The sequence below is a fragment of the Athene cunicularia genome (genome assembly GCF_003259725.1).
Source record: "Athene cunicularia isolate RWA chromosome 2 unlocalized genomic scaffold, athCun1 chr2_part1, whole genome shotgun sequence".
NCBI lineage: Eukaryota > Metazoa > Chordata > Aves > Strigiformes > Strigidae > Athene > Athene cunicularia.
In genome coordinates this window covers 102,328,476-102,343,818 of record NW_020799095.1, presented here as the reverse complement: position 1 = coordinate 102,343,818, position 15,343 = coordinate 102,328,476, and positions in this window count along the sequence as shown.

Here is a 15,343-nt window from a genome sequence, read left to right as displayed (position 1 = left end):
AAAAAAGACACTGAAGCAAGGATGTAGGTTACTAGAATTTCAGTGTTTACCACACATCTTTGCAGTGTTACCCAGAAAAATAACTATAAAACAGCACTATTAGACCTTAGGTTGCCCATACACTAGAAATATATTTAAAACTAAAGAAACATCCTCTTTATCACTGACTAATGCAATCTGAAATTTCTGATCCTAATGTTTCTACAGACCAAATAATGCTTTTATCATGACTACACAAACGTATTCAAGGAAAAATTGGGGCTGCTGTGGTAATGCTTTTGATTTCATAGAAGCAGAACAAACCCCAGATTGTTTGCTAATAAAGCTACAGCTAGCAAACCCAGTGTAGCAAACAGAGGGCTCTGTACAAAGAAAGAAAAAACAGTAAGTATAAAACTGCTTTTTTAGTTGGACATTTTGTATTTCAGAGTTAAAAGGTGTTAGAAATACTATATATTTCTGTTCTTGTTCATGTTTTTTACATGAATCAGAATTTTAAATTTGCGTTAAATTAATGATTGAGACTGATCCTTCTACTGGAGGAGATGTCTGACAAGATCACTACAACAACTGTGCTCTGAAGGAATACCAGATCTCAAAACAGTACCTGGAAAATTGGGATAAACAGGAATGGCATAAAAAGGAGTAAGGTCCTTTAGTCCTTCATGTCCTTCTACAATTTCTTGACTCTTTTTTTTTTTGTTTGTTTGTTTTGTTTTGAATGGAAGACACGGAGTTTGATGGATGTCAGCATCCGCTGTGGTTTGAATGGCTTAGACATGGGAAATTTGCTCAGATGCATCAGACTTTGGACATCATACCTATGAAGGAGACTGAGAGACTGATTTCCCAGACAATGGCTCCTCTCCTGAAGATACACCTACTGTCCTTGTTGGAACTAACAGGAAGAAGATGGAGCTGCCCCAGCAGGCAGTACAGTCCCTCACACCAATCCACACCAGACCCTACCATCTGACTGCAAGGTCCCACTGGATGTCAGTCTACAAGTTGAAGAAAAAATAAGCCACTGCCACAACAAGTTCTAACAAAAAATGGGAATTAAGGATTAACAGTGAGGTAAAGCCAGGAGAGATGCGAGCACTCTCAGTTTTCCCTCTCAGTCACATCCTCCTTTTATCTGGACTACACATATAGGACCTCCTCCCCACTCACTCTGTATTTGGACAGCTGAATCTGTAGAGGTGACCTTTCATTTTAAGGTTTACTTTGACCAGATGTATGCAAGCATAGGAAGATGGCTTTTCCAATCAGACTAGTAAGTGGTCAGGAAAGACAGACTAGAGGTGGAAGAAAGCAAGCCTACTCTAATTTTAAAGATTTTTCTAATCAAAGATGATCTCGTTCAGTATCCTGTCTTCAGTAATGGCCTTTACCTCTAACTGGGAGCTCTTCCTTCACCATGGGCCTGGGAATGGACTCTGACAACAAATAAGGTTGTCTCTTTGTAGAATGAGTAACCAGCAGGCGAGGCCTTGGAAAATGAGAAGAGCAGGTTGAGCACTGACTGTAGCTCAGAAAATCCAGAGTCAGAGACTAAGGACTCAGCTACAGAAGAAAAGTCCTACAGGTGTGATCAAGCTTATGAATTTAAACTAATGTTTTGCATTTCAGTGTAAGTATGTCTTTACTTGAATTGTTTTATGCTGTCTGGTTTAAGTCAGAATAATCATACCCAAGAAAACAAAAAGTAATGACATAGATTTAAACATAGTAACTTTCTGTTCTAGTAACTTTGTTCTATACAAGGCTTCTGAAACCCCACAGGAGATATGACAGCCAAGACCTGGACTGAGGTCTTCCAAGTGTGACTGTAGTGGCATGACTTTTAGTCTGATACACCCTGAGCAAGGCTTCCTCACTAAAGCTGTTCAAGCACCTGAGAGACCACCATCATCAGCTTCTTTCTCTTCCAGTTGCCCACACCAGCAATCTCCACTTCAACAGAAAGCTGCCTACCCCGTGCACAAGGCAACAGAAAGCACAACAGAAAGAAAATGCTGGATGGAAAAAAGACAAAACAAAACAAAACAAACACCCCAAATCCACCTGCAGTAGGCACAGACCCTAGCTGGGGGTACCTGACAGCCAGAGGGAGATGCTTCTAACTTCCAGAGTAAAGCAGAGAAAATATGTCAAATATAAATGTTTAAACTTCATTTTTTTAAAAAACTACCAGTTGCTAAATAGAATTTTTATTTTTAAAAAGTTTGTTTTCAGGTTCTATCCTGAATTTTCATTGAAGTCAGCATACTGTTCACATCCAGAAAGAATAAAAAAAAATTTGTGTTTTTTACATCCAACAAAAAACCCGCCAACAAACTTCTAAGGCAGATGATGCAAAATGCACAACACTAATTAATTAATTTTCATTATTCTGGCAGTCAAGATGACAAGGGGGAGTTTAACTAAAATTTCAGAATTTCAAAAGCAATTTTATGTGCCGAAATACGTAATATATATATATGTACGAGACCATTTTTAAAATTTAGTTACAATGTCTACCCATACAATTTCAAGCCTTCACCACACAAAGTCATCTTCTCTGACAACAGATACCACAGACAATACAACCAATATACTGTCTAGACAGCATTACTGCTCCTCCATTGTCTTGAATGTTTAAGTATACAGTCAATAAACAAATGCATTCAGTTTTTTTTCAGTGTAATAGTTATTTTTATTAATTTGTAAGTAATCATCTTAAAAACTAGAAGTCTGATATATTCAAGAAGTCTGGCCAAAAGATTGTTTCAGATTACAATAAACACATGTCATATCTCGTCAAAGCTAGCTAAGCCATTTCAGACAGGATTTAGGAACCAATTTATAAATAGAAAGATTTTGTTTTCATTGAATCCTACTCAGAAAACAACAAAAAGTACGCCTGGTATAAATGAACATTTTCACACATTCAGTTTTCAACCATTCCATTTAAGCATATTATTTCCAAAAAAAGATGCCTCCAAAAGTTGTTTAAAAAGCAATTTTAAAATATTGTTTACTAAAGTAAATTAACATTTTCTGGGTCTCACAGCAGGAAGCATGTAAACCATCTTCCCAAGTGACATCTGCATTACAGAAAAAGTGAAGTAAAACTTACATGGTAGAAGAACAATTTGCAGCATTTTTGTTCTGAAGAAGTCTATGAAAATTTAAGTAGTAATTTATTTCAAAGTTCAACTATGAACTACATATGAAAAATGGACTACAACATTTGCAAGCTCCCAAAAATTCAGAGATACTGAAATTCGTATGAATCTATAGTATTCTTCATCTTCTCAGCTGGGCATACAGCTAAAGCGGCAATTACATTTTAAGATGAGAGGGTAATTCACTACCAGCAAGAATCCAGTAGCAATTTCATTTAATCAACTTAGAAATATAAAGGAAAGGAACAGTCACAGGAACTTAAAAGATTAATCCAAAAAAGACCCTGTAATAAATGACTGTTATATCCACCCAAATTATAGCTCAGGAACACTGCTACGGAATCTCATGGAACTTTAAGGGAATTTGGTGTGTATCCTGACACAGTTTCTTTACAGTTGCACATACCAGCTTTTGTGAAGATGAATTTTCCAAGCTACTGTTTGCCAAATGTCACCCTAAGCTGAAAGTAAATTCCCCCTTATTCTCAATGCTATTTTATCCGAATATAATTGACATGATTAGCTTGTTAACAAAAATCAGTAATTAAAGTATTTAAATCCAATTACTGACAAAACATCGCTGCTCATTTATTCAAGGGCCATATACCCAGATCTCCTTCAGCAATTATCTCTTTTCTGAACAACAGGAATTTCAAGAAGTCAGCTGGAAAATACCAACCTTTTGACTAAAACAAGAAGTATGTATAAACAATTACAACCACACATGTACACTGTTCTTCATGATACAATAGACTGTATTTTCCTTTGTACATAAAAAAAAGTGAAAAGTACAATTAAATTATAAAGAAATTCAAAATTAAAAAAAAAAGATTACACCTGCTAAATAACACCCTTATTAAAAGGGAAGAGCTGGATGACATTTTAACTAAACAAGAATTATTACCCTAATAGCTATCATTACTGCTGTTCTATTGCTTTCTACACTGACAGATATAATAGTGTTCACCGGCAAGACGACCAGGAGAAATTACTTTAATTAGCTTGTCAGGCATCTTGCACAACAGAGGCCACAGGGCTGTTCTAAATTAATTTCTCTTTTTATAGTTTTGAGTGAATTTGAGCATGTGTGTACAAAGTGACCCATTATAGAAAGTTCACCCACACTGGACAAGTCCTAAATTTTAAACACAGTAACCAGTAAAAGTACCTGCCTCATGTCCAATCTGAATTTAATGCCAACATCCAGCCATCAATCTTGTTACACCTTTGCCTTGAAGCCCTACCGCCACAGTTTCTGTTCCCTGTGTAAGTAGATCACAGGTCACTTTAACCCTCCCCTTGCCAAGACTGATGCAGTCCCACTAGACTTCAGTCTAGCAAGTAGCCTTCCAGTCACTCAAATACCTCATTTTTTCTGAGGTCACTCAGTTTTTTTCAGCGCTTCCCATTAAGAGGGATCATCAGGAACAGGAGTTCCAAGTAAGGGGTATTTCTTAATCCTTCTTTCATAGAAATACAGAACGGAAGTAACCTTCAAAGATCATCTAGTTTCAGTCTCCATGGCCATGGGCAGGGACATCTTCCACTGATTGGGCTGCTCAAAGCCCCATCCAACCTGAACTTGAACACTTTCAATCATAAGGCATCCACGACTTCTCTGGGCAACCTGCCCCAAAGTCTCAACTGTTACCTCTCATCACTATCACTAACTCCTTGATAAAGACCCCCTCCCCATCTTTTGTGTAAGTTCCTTTTATATATTGAAAGGCCACAATAAGGTCTCCCTGGAGTCCTCCCTCAGATGAATAACCCAAACTCTCTCAGCCTATTCTCATATGAGAGGTGTTCCAGCCCTCTGATCATTTTTATGGCCCTCCTCTGGACCCATTCCAAAAGGTCCACATCTTTCTTGTACTAGGGGCCCCAGAGCTGGACACAGCACTCCAGGTGAGGTCTCTCAAGAGCAGAGTAGAGGGGTAGAATCACTTCCCTTGACCTGTTGGCCACGCTTCTTCTGTTGCAGCCTGGGATACAGTTGGCTTTCTGGGATACAAGCAGACATGGCCGGCTCACGTCCAATTTTTCATCTACCAGTATCTCCAAGTCTTTCTCTGTAGGGCTGCTCTCAATTAGCTCCTTCTCCAGTCTGTATTGATACTGGGGATTTTCCTGACCCAGGTGCAAGACCTTGCACTTGACCTTCTTGAACTTCATGATGTTCATATAGGCCCATTTGAGATTTTAGTATCTATTATGGCAGCAGGCAATGTCCCTTAGAATTCTCAGGTCTTTTTCAGTACTGCTCTAGAGAAGAATTTTCCACATCCTGAAAGCACAGTCCACATCCTTCTTGCCAGAAGTATGATAATAATTTTGTATTAAACAGGCATGACTCTCAACTAATCCAGATTACCCCAATCATAGAGTTGTGAGATAAAATTTTTGGGGGAAAAAAAAAAAATAAAAATCTATCACTCATCTGAAAATGGAGACAACAGGACATGGTAAGAGTCTCATCACTGCCCTACCCAAGGCTTCTTACAGTTACCTCCAATACTCTGTTGCCCTGTTCGTCATCTACCCTACGAGCACCTGGCACTGTTTCACAACATGCACAGAATTCAGCCATGCAGCAGCTCTACCTTCCAAGCTCGTCTGCTTCTGCAGGAGAAAAACATTTCTGCTGCACCTCAGCAAGCACACTGCAGAAGGAAAACATCCATGTTCTTCTTGTCTTGGGAGACAAAACTGGCTTATTTGTAGGTTACAGTCACTTGTCCTAGGCCAGGGTTGGCTCCTGCAAAGTAGGTGTATCCTCTCTCTTCAACAGAAAAGTTTGGTTCCAAATGTGGGTATTTCATTAGTAATTTTGTGAGCCCACTACAAAAAAAAAAAATAAAATTCGTAACTCTTTCCTTTCAAAACCGAAGTGTTACTTTCTCTCATGTTCATGTTGTTTCATTTCCCTAAGGAAACAAGATACTCAACACTTTCCTGCTCCAGACTAGCAATTAGAGTGACATGTACAGGGCATACCAAGCCTGCAATGATGGCATGTAATGGAAAACCACATAGCATTTGCTTACCATTCCTTGTTGGTTTTCCTCTAGACTCATCTTACGCTGATTCTTCTTCTACCACTTCAAACTGTTGAAAGGGCTTTAAACACAGTTCATAAAAGTATTTCTTAAAAAATATGTCAAAGAATCTTTTCCTGAGGGTGCCCTTACTTGATGGAGTGAAACAAAGAAGAACCATCTCAGTATTTCCTGTGATGGGAAGGTTTATCAAAATACAGCTCAAAAAAGAGTTGACGTCGTCAGACATCTTCTAAGGATACATTAAAGATGACATCAGTTTTCTGTTCATCTTTTCAAAAGGTTTTTCCATATTAGGCAATGGGTCTTCCCTCTAATTTAGCATTTTTAGCAGCTCAGATTACTCCCTACCATGAAGACAACACAATCCAAGCGTGAACTAGCCAGCAGCATGTAAGACACATCAGTCACTACTCTCTGAAGATGTGCAAAGTGAACATAACCAATAACTTTGCTAAGTTAGCCACTGTACAGGATACAAAATAAAGAATAGAAAATAGTCTTGACATATTTCATGTAGGTAAATAATGTTAACCTACAGGTACCACCACAGCATAAAGACATCCTTCCACTTTTATCAATAGGTTCAGATAACATTCTTCTGAACAGGTAAGTAAAATGCCTTGGCCATTTTGTGTTTTCAGTCACTCTAGTACCTTGTTTTCAGGGGTACACAACATATAAAGATTCTCTTTAGGCTAAATAACTACTGATTAGTAGCAAATTTTCTTGTACCTAACCCGTAAGCAGAGCTTTCAGCAAAACTTTTTTGACTCTGAAAGTATTGCCAGAAGGAAGACAATTTCCATTTGATTTAAATGTTAAAAGTAGAAACACTGAGGACTGGGGGAAGATATTAGGGATTCAGCAGAAGTGTACATGTCAACCAAGCTATTTCTCAGTAACTTCCATGAGTTATTTAAATTTTGGTCTCAGGTCAGAAGGATTTAAGTTATGAATAATAACAAAGAACAAATTAACAATATTTTAAAAGAATTAATGCTGCCTGATAGAAACACTGCAATGACATAACTTCTCATATTCGAAAATAAGCAGCATGCTTAAAAGAGCTGAAATATGTACCTCACTGCAGATTTGACAAGCTCTGACTGAAAATTTTGGTAAACCCAAGTATTTATTGAAAATAAATTTTAAAATAAAAATAAAAATATAAAATAATTATATTTTATCATGTTCCCATAAAATAAGAGAAAAAGAAGAAAGTCTTCTTCCATATCTCTCCTGGAGGGTGGAAGAGAGGTATTTTAAGTTCTTTTTATGTAGTTTTCTTATTAATTTGGCTCTTCTTAAACTGATCTAAACTAATGGTTTACAAATACATAAAAACTTGTGTTTCTCACTTCTTGTAAACTTAAAGAGGAAGCTGTATCTGAAAAAAAGTCAGAGGTGTTTTCTATCCAGCAGAAATGGGATTTCTCTGTTAAGCCTCAAATCTTCTTAACCTCAAAAATTCCTTAAGTCATCATCAGTTTTATAAACTTATGCTTCTAAATGTTATCTTTCAAGCAGGAAGCAATGCAATACTATCATCCCACAGGTTAGCTTTAAGAACCAATTTTGCATATTTTTAAACACCATCTTCTAGACTAAACACAAAATGAATCTGCTGAAAAACAGGTTCTGCTCTTTGGAGCAATTTGTGGATTGCTTGCTGCCAGAATCCACTGCCATTCACAAACAATAATACTAAGAGTGATGACCCCGAGGCTGAGCAGAATTAGTAGTAGTAAATCCCTGTACCTTCAGCCACCACAGGAGTGGCATAGTTCACTGGTGACTGGTCTAAAGACAGGTAAAATCTGCACAATACAGCACTAAACCTCAAAGCAAGAAGAAAGGAAAAACCAGAAGGCACTAAATTCCTTGGAACAGTCTATAGGGAAGGAGTACATAGCACTTCATATTTCTACCAAAGACTGGTTGTAACTCAAGATGAAGAAATATTGTGCTCAAGCAAAGTCCTACTCGATATCAAGCGGACAGCCCACCAATTGCTCCCTATCACAAAAAAACCTGACAGGTTTGCATTTCCTGCTCCTACACCACTCACCATTAAACTGCCAGGGTAGGGATGAGGAGAATTATCTTGCCATTTCCAACCAGTAGAGACTACCAGGGTGGGGTTTTTTGTGTCCCCTCTTGCAGGGCAGGTATTTTCTTCTAGGAGTGCGCAGCAATTTCTATTTGACAAATGCTCTGCTAGTGTTAAGGGCTGCCAATGTGCTTCATCTGTCCTCCTATCTTCCTGTAGCATGTCACAGCTGTGACTTCTGACTTTTGCTATTTTTGTTAGAGAACTGAGAATTGTTTTACATCCTTGTTGGTACAAATAAGGAGTCTACATAGTATCTGTACAGCATCCAGTTCTTCCAGTTAGGAACCTCAAAAACCCTTCAGTTCCAAGTTTCCAACTAGTGATTTCCCCATAGCTCCTAGTGAGGAACTCTTCTTCCCCCTCCATGTTTGTATCTGGTGGAGGAAAATACTGAACAGATACAGGTTTCTATGATATATGTAACCTGAAAAGCTGTTGTGAGTTATTTTCTAATCCCAAACTACTTTTCTAGAATGTTCAGGCTGATGTAGGAAATAAAAAAAAAAAACAAAAACAACCCACACCTGACTTTAATGTAAAAACAAAATAAACCAAACCCAACAAACTTGACAGAGCTACATTAGTCTTTGATATGTAACTAAACACAATTAATACGATAGAAAACCAGAAGTGATACAATAGCAATGGGATTGTAAGAATTTCTTATTTTTGATTCAGGTATAAGGATAGAGTCTGATGACAGGACTTGATCAGCCTGATCAAGAAGACAAAGTTGCCACAAATTATGACATAAAAAGCAGAGTTCCCAATAGGAAAGAAAGAGAAAAGAACAGGAGATTGACACTGATGGGAATCAAGACCTATAAATAGGAAAAAATAAGGTAGGGGGAGGGGGAAAATTAAGAGTTTTCAAGCATGGCAAAATAAGCAAGCAGGGCACAGCAAGCATGGAAAGTACTTTAAAAAGGTATCAGTCATTCCTAGTGTCTGCTCCAAACAAACAGAAACAAAAATTAAGGAAGGTATCTGCACTGCTACTTTTGGTCCTGAAAATTTGAAGGTTGGATCACCTCCTATACAACTGGTGAGAGACACAGGCTCCTCTAGAGGAGCAGTTATTTTAAGGACACTTAAACATTTTTTTTCAGCCCTAACATTTAACAGAAAGTTTAGAGTAGAAAGAAAATTGTGTTATATGTCCTGCTCTTCTCATTATGCTAATCTCTGTCACCACCCCCCCACCCCAAAACTCAAACCAGTTGGTAACAAGACTAGTCAGCCTCACAGAGCTAGATGCTTAGAAATCAGGCAATGTGAATATACCCTACTTGTTAAGTTTCAAATCTGCCATAAAAGCAGAGCAGATTAAACCAACACAAAACAGGCTACAGAGTTCTGATTTTAAATCTCTGAAACCTAATTCACAGAAGAAAACAAATGACTTCTGCTCAACTGCCATGTCAGTCAAGCTAGTGTCCTTTTAAATAATTTCCTAGTTTAGACTAATGACATTTATATTCAGTAACGGACTTCAGGTGGAATTCATCTTCCAAATTTAGGCATCCATCTGGGGGTGAGATGAATCATGCAGTGAAAGTGCTTATTTCTCTCCACTGACTATAAAGGGAGCCTACAGGACTAGCTCACATATAGGCAGCAAGAGCTGGCATTCACCAACCTTCCTCCTGATAGCTAATGCTCAAGTTTACATTGCATAGCATGACTAAAGGTCATCTCCTATCACTGAATCAAAAAATTAGGCTAGGAAAGTTTTCTTTCAACAAGGTGAGAAGCAGCACTGCCCTAAATTAGCATCTGGAATTAGCATAAGTTGTATGTAAACATTAGCAGTCACTATTTTCCCCTTGCACAACAGTTAAGAGGTCTGTTTGAGGACAAATAAGCACACATTTCAAAGAAAACTCCCATGTATCTGACATCTTTGTACAAATCTTAACACCTGTTGAATATGAAAGAACTATTTTAAAATATGCAACCACATACAGAAAGCTACCCAGAAACCCATCTTCATAAAACGTTGCAAACTGGATGAAAATATATTAATAAGTCTAATTATTGCCTAAACTCAGCCCAAACGTTAAGAAATGTTTCTACAGATAGCCGAGACTTAAGCTTCAAAAATCAGTGACACAGTAAAGTATACTACTAAATGAAAACAATCTATTAAGGCTGAACCAAGCAATAAAAATCTTTTGCGACTTGTGCAGCTGCCACTGCTATATTAAATAGCAGCCCATTGTTTCAAATAGTGTGAATTTTCTCACATGTAGTATTTCTGTCCAGTACACTGTCGTCTTAATATTACTTCTCCATTTACAGGTAGAGAGATCCCTTGATTATTTCAATAGTCACTGAAGTTGCAAAGAAATGTATTTTTATCGATAAGCTGGTCACATACAACAGAGAGATATGAGGGTTTAGCATGTCTAGGGGAGGGAATCACCGCAGAGGAGTCTGAAGGGAGACCAGAATTCACCAGCCTACAGACAGCCCAGACCATTTATTTGTTTGATCAAGACCTACTCAAAAACTCCTCTTCCTTAAACACCTCTTTCCCTAAAGGGCCTCTAATTGTCTGAGGGAGAGAAATGCGATTGGAAGTGCATCCATTATATGACCAGAAAGGTATTATGCAGCTGTAAGAGGACAAAATCATAGGAAATTAAGCCATCAACTGACATGTACCTGCAGTCCTAACCCTGCCTTGAACATGACCCTTGCTTTATGGACATTTTATATTTAGGTGCACATACAAGGTCACACAAAGAGAAGAATACGTAGCAAATAGCCCTAAAACACTCCCTAAATACATTAGCCCCCCAATTTTGGGCTAAGGTTTGAGTGCCTGGTAGATAGGATTCTGGAAAGCAAGTAAAAGAAAATAAATAAAAAAAAAAAAAAAAAAAAAAAAAAAAAAAAAAAAAAAGGGAGGGGGGAATCATTTACAACAAAGAAATGGCTGTACTGAGCAAGACCCAAAGATCCATGTCCATTCAAATACCCTCTCACTAACAGCATCCAATAATAGCTACCAAGCAAAGCGTGTAAGAACTCAGTAAATATATAGTAATACCTCCCAGAATACTCCCTGAGCCCCCAACAGTTTGCAGAAGCAGCTGGATTTCCTGAACAAGAATAGGTATTTGCATTTGATGATTCTTCTTCCATGAAACAGCCGTCCTCTGCACTGATGTAATGTTTAGCCTCCTTAAATTCCTGAGGCAAGAAAGTCTATAGCTTAATTACACCTTCCATTGAGAACCACCTCCTTTTGTCTGTTTTCAATTAATCAGCTGCTAGTTTCATTAGATACCTCTCAGTGTGTGTGCACTAAAGAAAGACAGTGAACAAACACTCCCTATTTAAGTCCTATTAGCTACTGAACACTTTACAGGATTCTGTCACACCACCTTCTGGTCACCATTTCTACACTAATGAATTCATGCTGCTCCTCTTACAGAATTTGATTCATATTTGCTCTTCCTTAAAACTTCAACTATGTTCTTTCTGAGAAGATGACAGGGTAGGGGTGAGTGGGGCAGAACTATATAATTCAGTAAATTCTTTTTAAACAATATAATAATTATTCTCCTTTTCTTTCCTAACCATTTCTAGTGGCAATAGTCAGCCTTGAGCTTATCTTTTAAGATGGAAAAGTAAGGTTGCTCCTTGCACCTTCAAACACACCACATGAACCTATTTATGGGAAATTACATCTGCCATTTTACTGTCCAGTTGCTGAGTACTTTCAAGTCCTTGTGCAATGCTAGGATCTGCCTTTATTCACATCTGCTATCCACCAGTAAAGTCTGTAAGCTCAATTTTCATCTATATCTTTTATGAACTTGAACATCTGCCATTAACATAACCCTGGAAAAATGTTACCCAGGTCCCCTCTCTGCCCTGTTTACTCCAATTCTCCATTTCTTTTAGTCATTAATTTAACCCCATTAAGACCTTTTCCGCTGTCCTATGGCTGCTTAAGTTTCTTCAAAATTCTTTCATGGAAGCCCTTGTCAAATGCCCTTTGAAAAATCCAAGTAAAGTGCTTTTGTCATATCTTACTTATTGATGTGATTGCATTCAAAAAACCTCCAGTGAGTTTGCAATGCGTGAGATCCCTTCATAGCAGGCTCTTTTCTCCATATATCATGTTTATCCATGTTGTCTTCATTACTATTTCGACTGATTTGCTTAGTACAGGCTTATTGATCTGTGTAATTCCCCAGATCTCTCCTAAAGCTTTTTTTTTTTTTTAATAAAATCAGTTTCACTTGCAGATTAAGACATTACAGATCATACATACATACATTTATATCTTATCTAGATGTGTTTGTTGCTTACTGTTGACAGTATAATGATCCTTGCTTGCTTGCTGTTTGGAAAGCTGTACTTCCAAGTGCACAAACCAGCCTCTCTAAAGACATATGATCATTGTGGGCTTTTCCTTAGACAGTTTAAGCAGTATCTTTGGGAAGATCAGTACGTACACGATACAGATTTACTGTAACAGTAATAGTACAAACATTGAGTTTTATCAAAAGAACTCTCTTATCTTTCCAGTCTGTAAATGACAGTTCCATAAATATGTGCTCCTTTGCAGTGGTAGCCATTCTACTATTTAATAGCTGTCCTAATTGCCAGAAAACACAAATGAGTTGTGGAAACAGTTATTCATTTACAAATGAGATATTGTTCAAAGGTAAGTATAACTTTTAATGTCTTGCTAGAAGACTGGAATTGAGCACTTCTGCAGAAATTACAACCAACAAGCAGGCGACCTGAGACAAGAACTAACCCAAGCCAAATTTCAGTATATACAAGTATTTTTATCCTTACCAATTGGGTCAAACTTCAGTTTTGTTTCACAAAGCTTCTAAGTGCTCTCTCTAAATTTCAAGTCCAAGTTAATCCAAATTTTCTTCAGTGTAGTTTTGACTTTCATCTTATTTTCTATTCATATTCTGGACCTGCTTGAGCAGGTCCAGTGGAGGCCATGAAGATGACCAAGGGGGCTGGAACACCTCTCCTACGAGGACAGGGTGAGAGAGTTGGAGTTGTTCAGCCTGGAGAAAAGGCAGCTCCGGGGAGACCTTATAGCAGCCTTCCAGTACTTGAGTGGGGTCTACAGGAAAGATGGGGAGGGACTCTTTATCAGGAAGGTAGAGATAGGATGAGGAGTAATGGTTTTGAACTGAAAAAGCGTAGATTTAGATTAGATGTAAGGAAGAAATTCTTTACTGTGAGGGTGGTGAGACTCTGGAACAGACTCTCACAGCCCAGAGAAGCTGTGGGTATCCCCTCCCTGGAAGATGTTCAAGGTCAGGCTGGATGGGGCTCTGAGAAATCTGGTCTAGTGGAAGGTGTCCATGGTCAGGAGACTGAAACTAGATGATCTTTAAGGTCCCTTCCAACCCAAACCATTCTGTGATTCTACAAAATCCAAAGAGAAATAGTTGAAAACAAGCATGTCCCATCTTACTAAACTGATCAGGTGCCCTTCTGTGATGCAAGCTCAAATGCTAGGTTTCATTGTCACCATATTTCTATTGGTAATCTGTGAAACTTAATAGTGTGTTTAAATCCACATGCAACTGTTTCAGATCCTTTTTCACCTCTGTATTTTGTATTAGTCTACCAGAAGTTTGTATTTCTAACACCAACACAACCACAGCGTTGACTTATCAATTCAGTATGTTTAGGAGGGAGAAAGCCCAAACCAACACGTTATCACCATTGATAAAGAGACTGCTGGAACAAGCACAGCATTCAGATTCTCAGATTTTACAGCACTATGAAGAAAAAAAAAATTACATTATCACAGCTGTTGAAAAACCACCTTTCCAAATATGAAATTAAACCATTTTCTTGACTTAAAAGCCTCTGGTGCTGCTCAGTCTTCCCAGGCAACAGAGAAGTTACCAGTACCCAAATCCTTGACACTGCTGCCATGGGAGTGAGTAGAGGACACAATGGACAATAAAGCCATACACAGACTTGATATTAATTGCAGAACGCAAAGAAACCAAAGAGAACAATGCAGTTGCAAAGAGTTACCTCCCCTCTTCCCAAGTTGTTATAAGGAAGTTGGTAGAAACAACAACAAAAATCTGGCTGCCAAAACAAAAATATTCTGCCTTTCAACACCTGTGCTTTATTTCAGCTACCACATCTAAAACTGTGACCCTCTTAAATCCTTTCATGAAAATCACTGAACAACTGAAGTTGGAAGTGACTTCCGGAGGTTGTCTACTCCAATTCCCCTGCTCAAATCCATGTCAAAGACAGCAAGTCTGTGTCCAGCTGAGTTTTGAGTTATTGCCAAGGATGGAGATTCCACAACTTTTTTGGACAACCTGTTCCAGCATTCCATCACCCTTACAAAAAAAAGTCCTACTTTTTTTCTTATGTTTAAATAGAATTTCCATTGCCTCTTGTCATGTCACTGGACACTAACGAAAGGAACCTGGCTTTCTCCTCTTTATTTCACCCTATCAGGTAAGATCCCCCTGATCCTTCCTCTCCAGGATGAGCAGCCCCAGCTCTCTCAGGCTTTCCTCACAGGAGAGATGCTCCAGGCCCTTGGCTGTACTCTCCCCACTATGTCCATGTCTCACTTGTACTGGGGACCCCACAAATGGACACATTACTCCAGGTGTGGCCTCACCAGTCCTGAGTAGAGGGGAAAGATCACCTCCTCAGCCTACTGGTAATTCTTTTCCTAATGCATTCAGGACACCACTGGCTGCCTTTGCTGCAAGAGCACATTGCTGGTTCATGTACATCTTTTCCACCACAAGCCCTCAGTCCTGTGCTGCCAAGATGCTTTCCAGCCAGGCAGCCCCCAGCATGTACTGGTGCCCGTGATTGTTTCTCTGCAGGGGCAGGACTTGGTATTTCCCTTTGCTGAACTTCATGAGGTTCCTGTCAGCCAATTCCTCCAATCTGTCGAGGTCACTCTGTATGGCAGCATGATCCTCTGGTCTGTCAACCACTCCTCCCAGTTTTGTATCCTC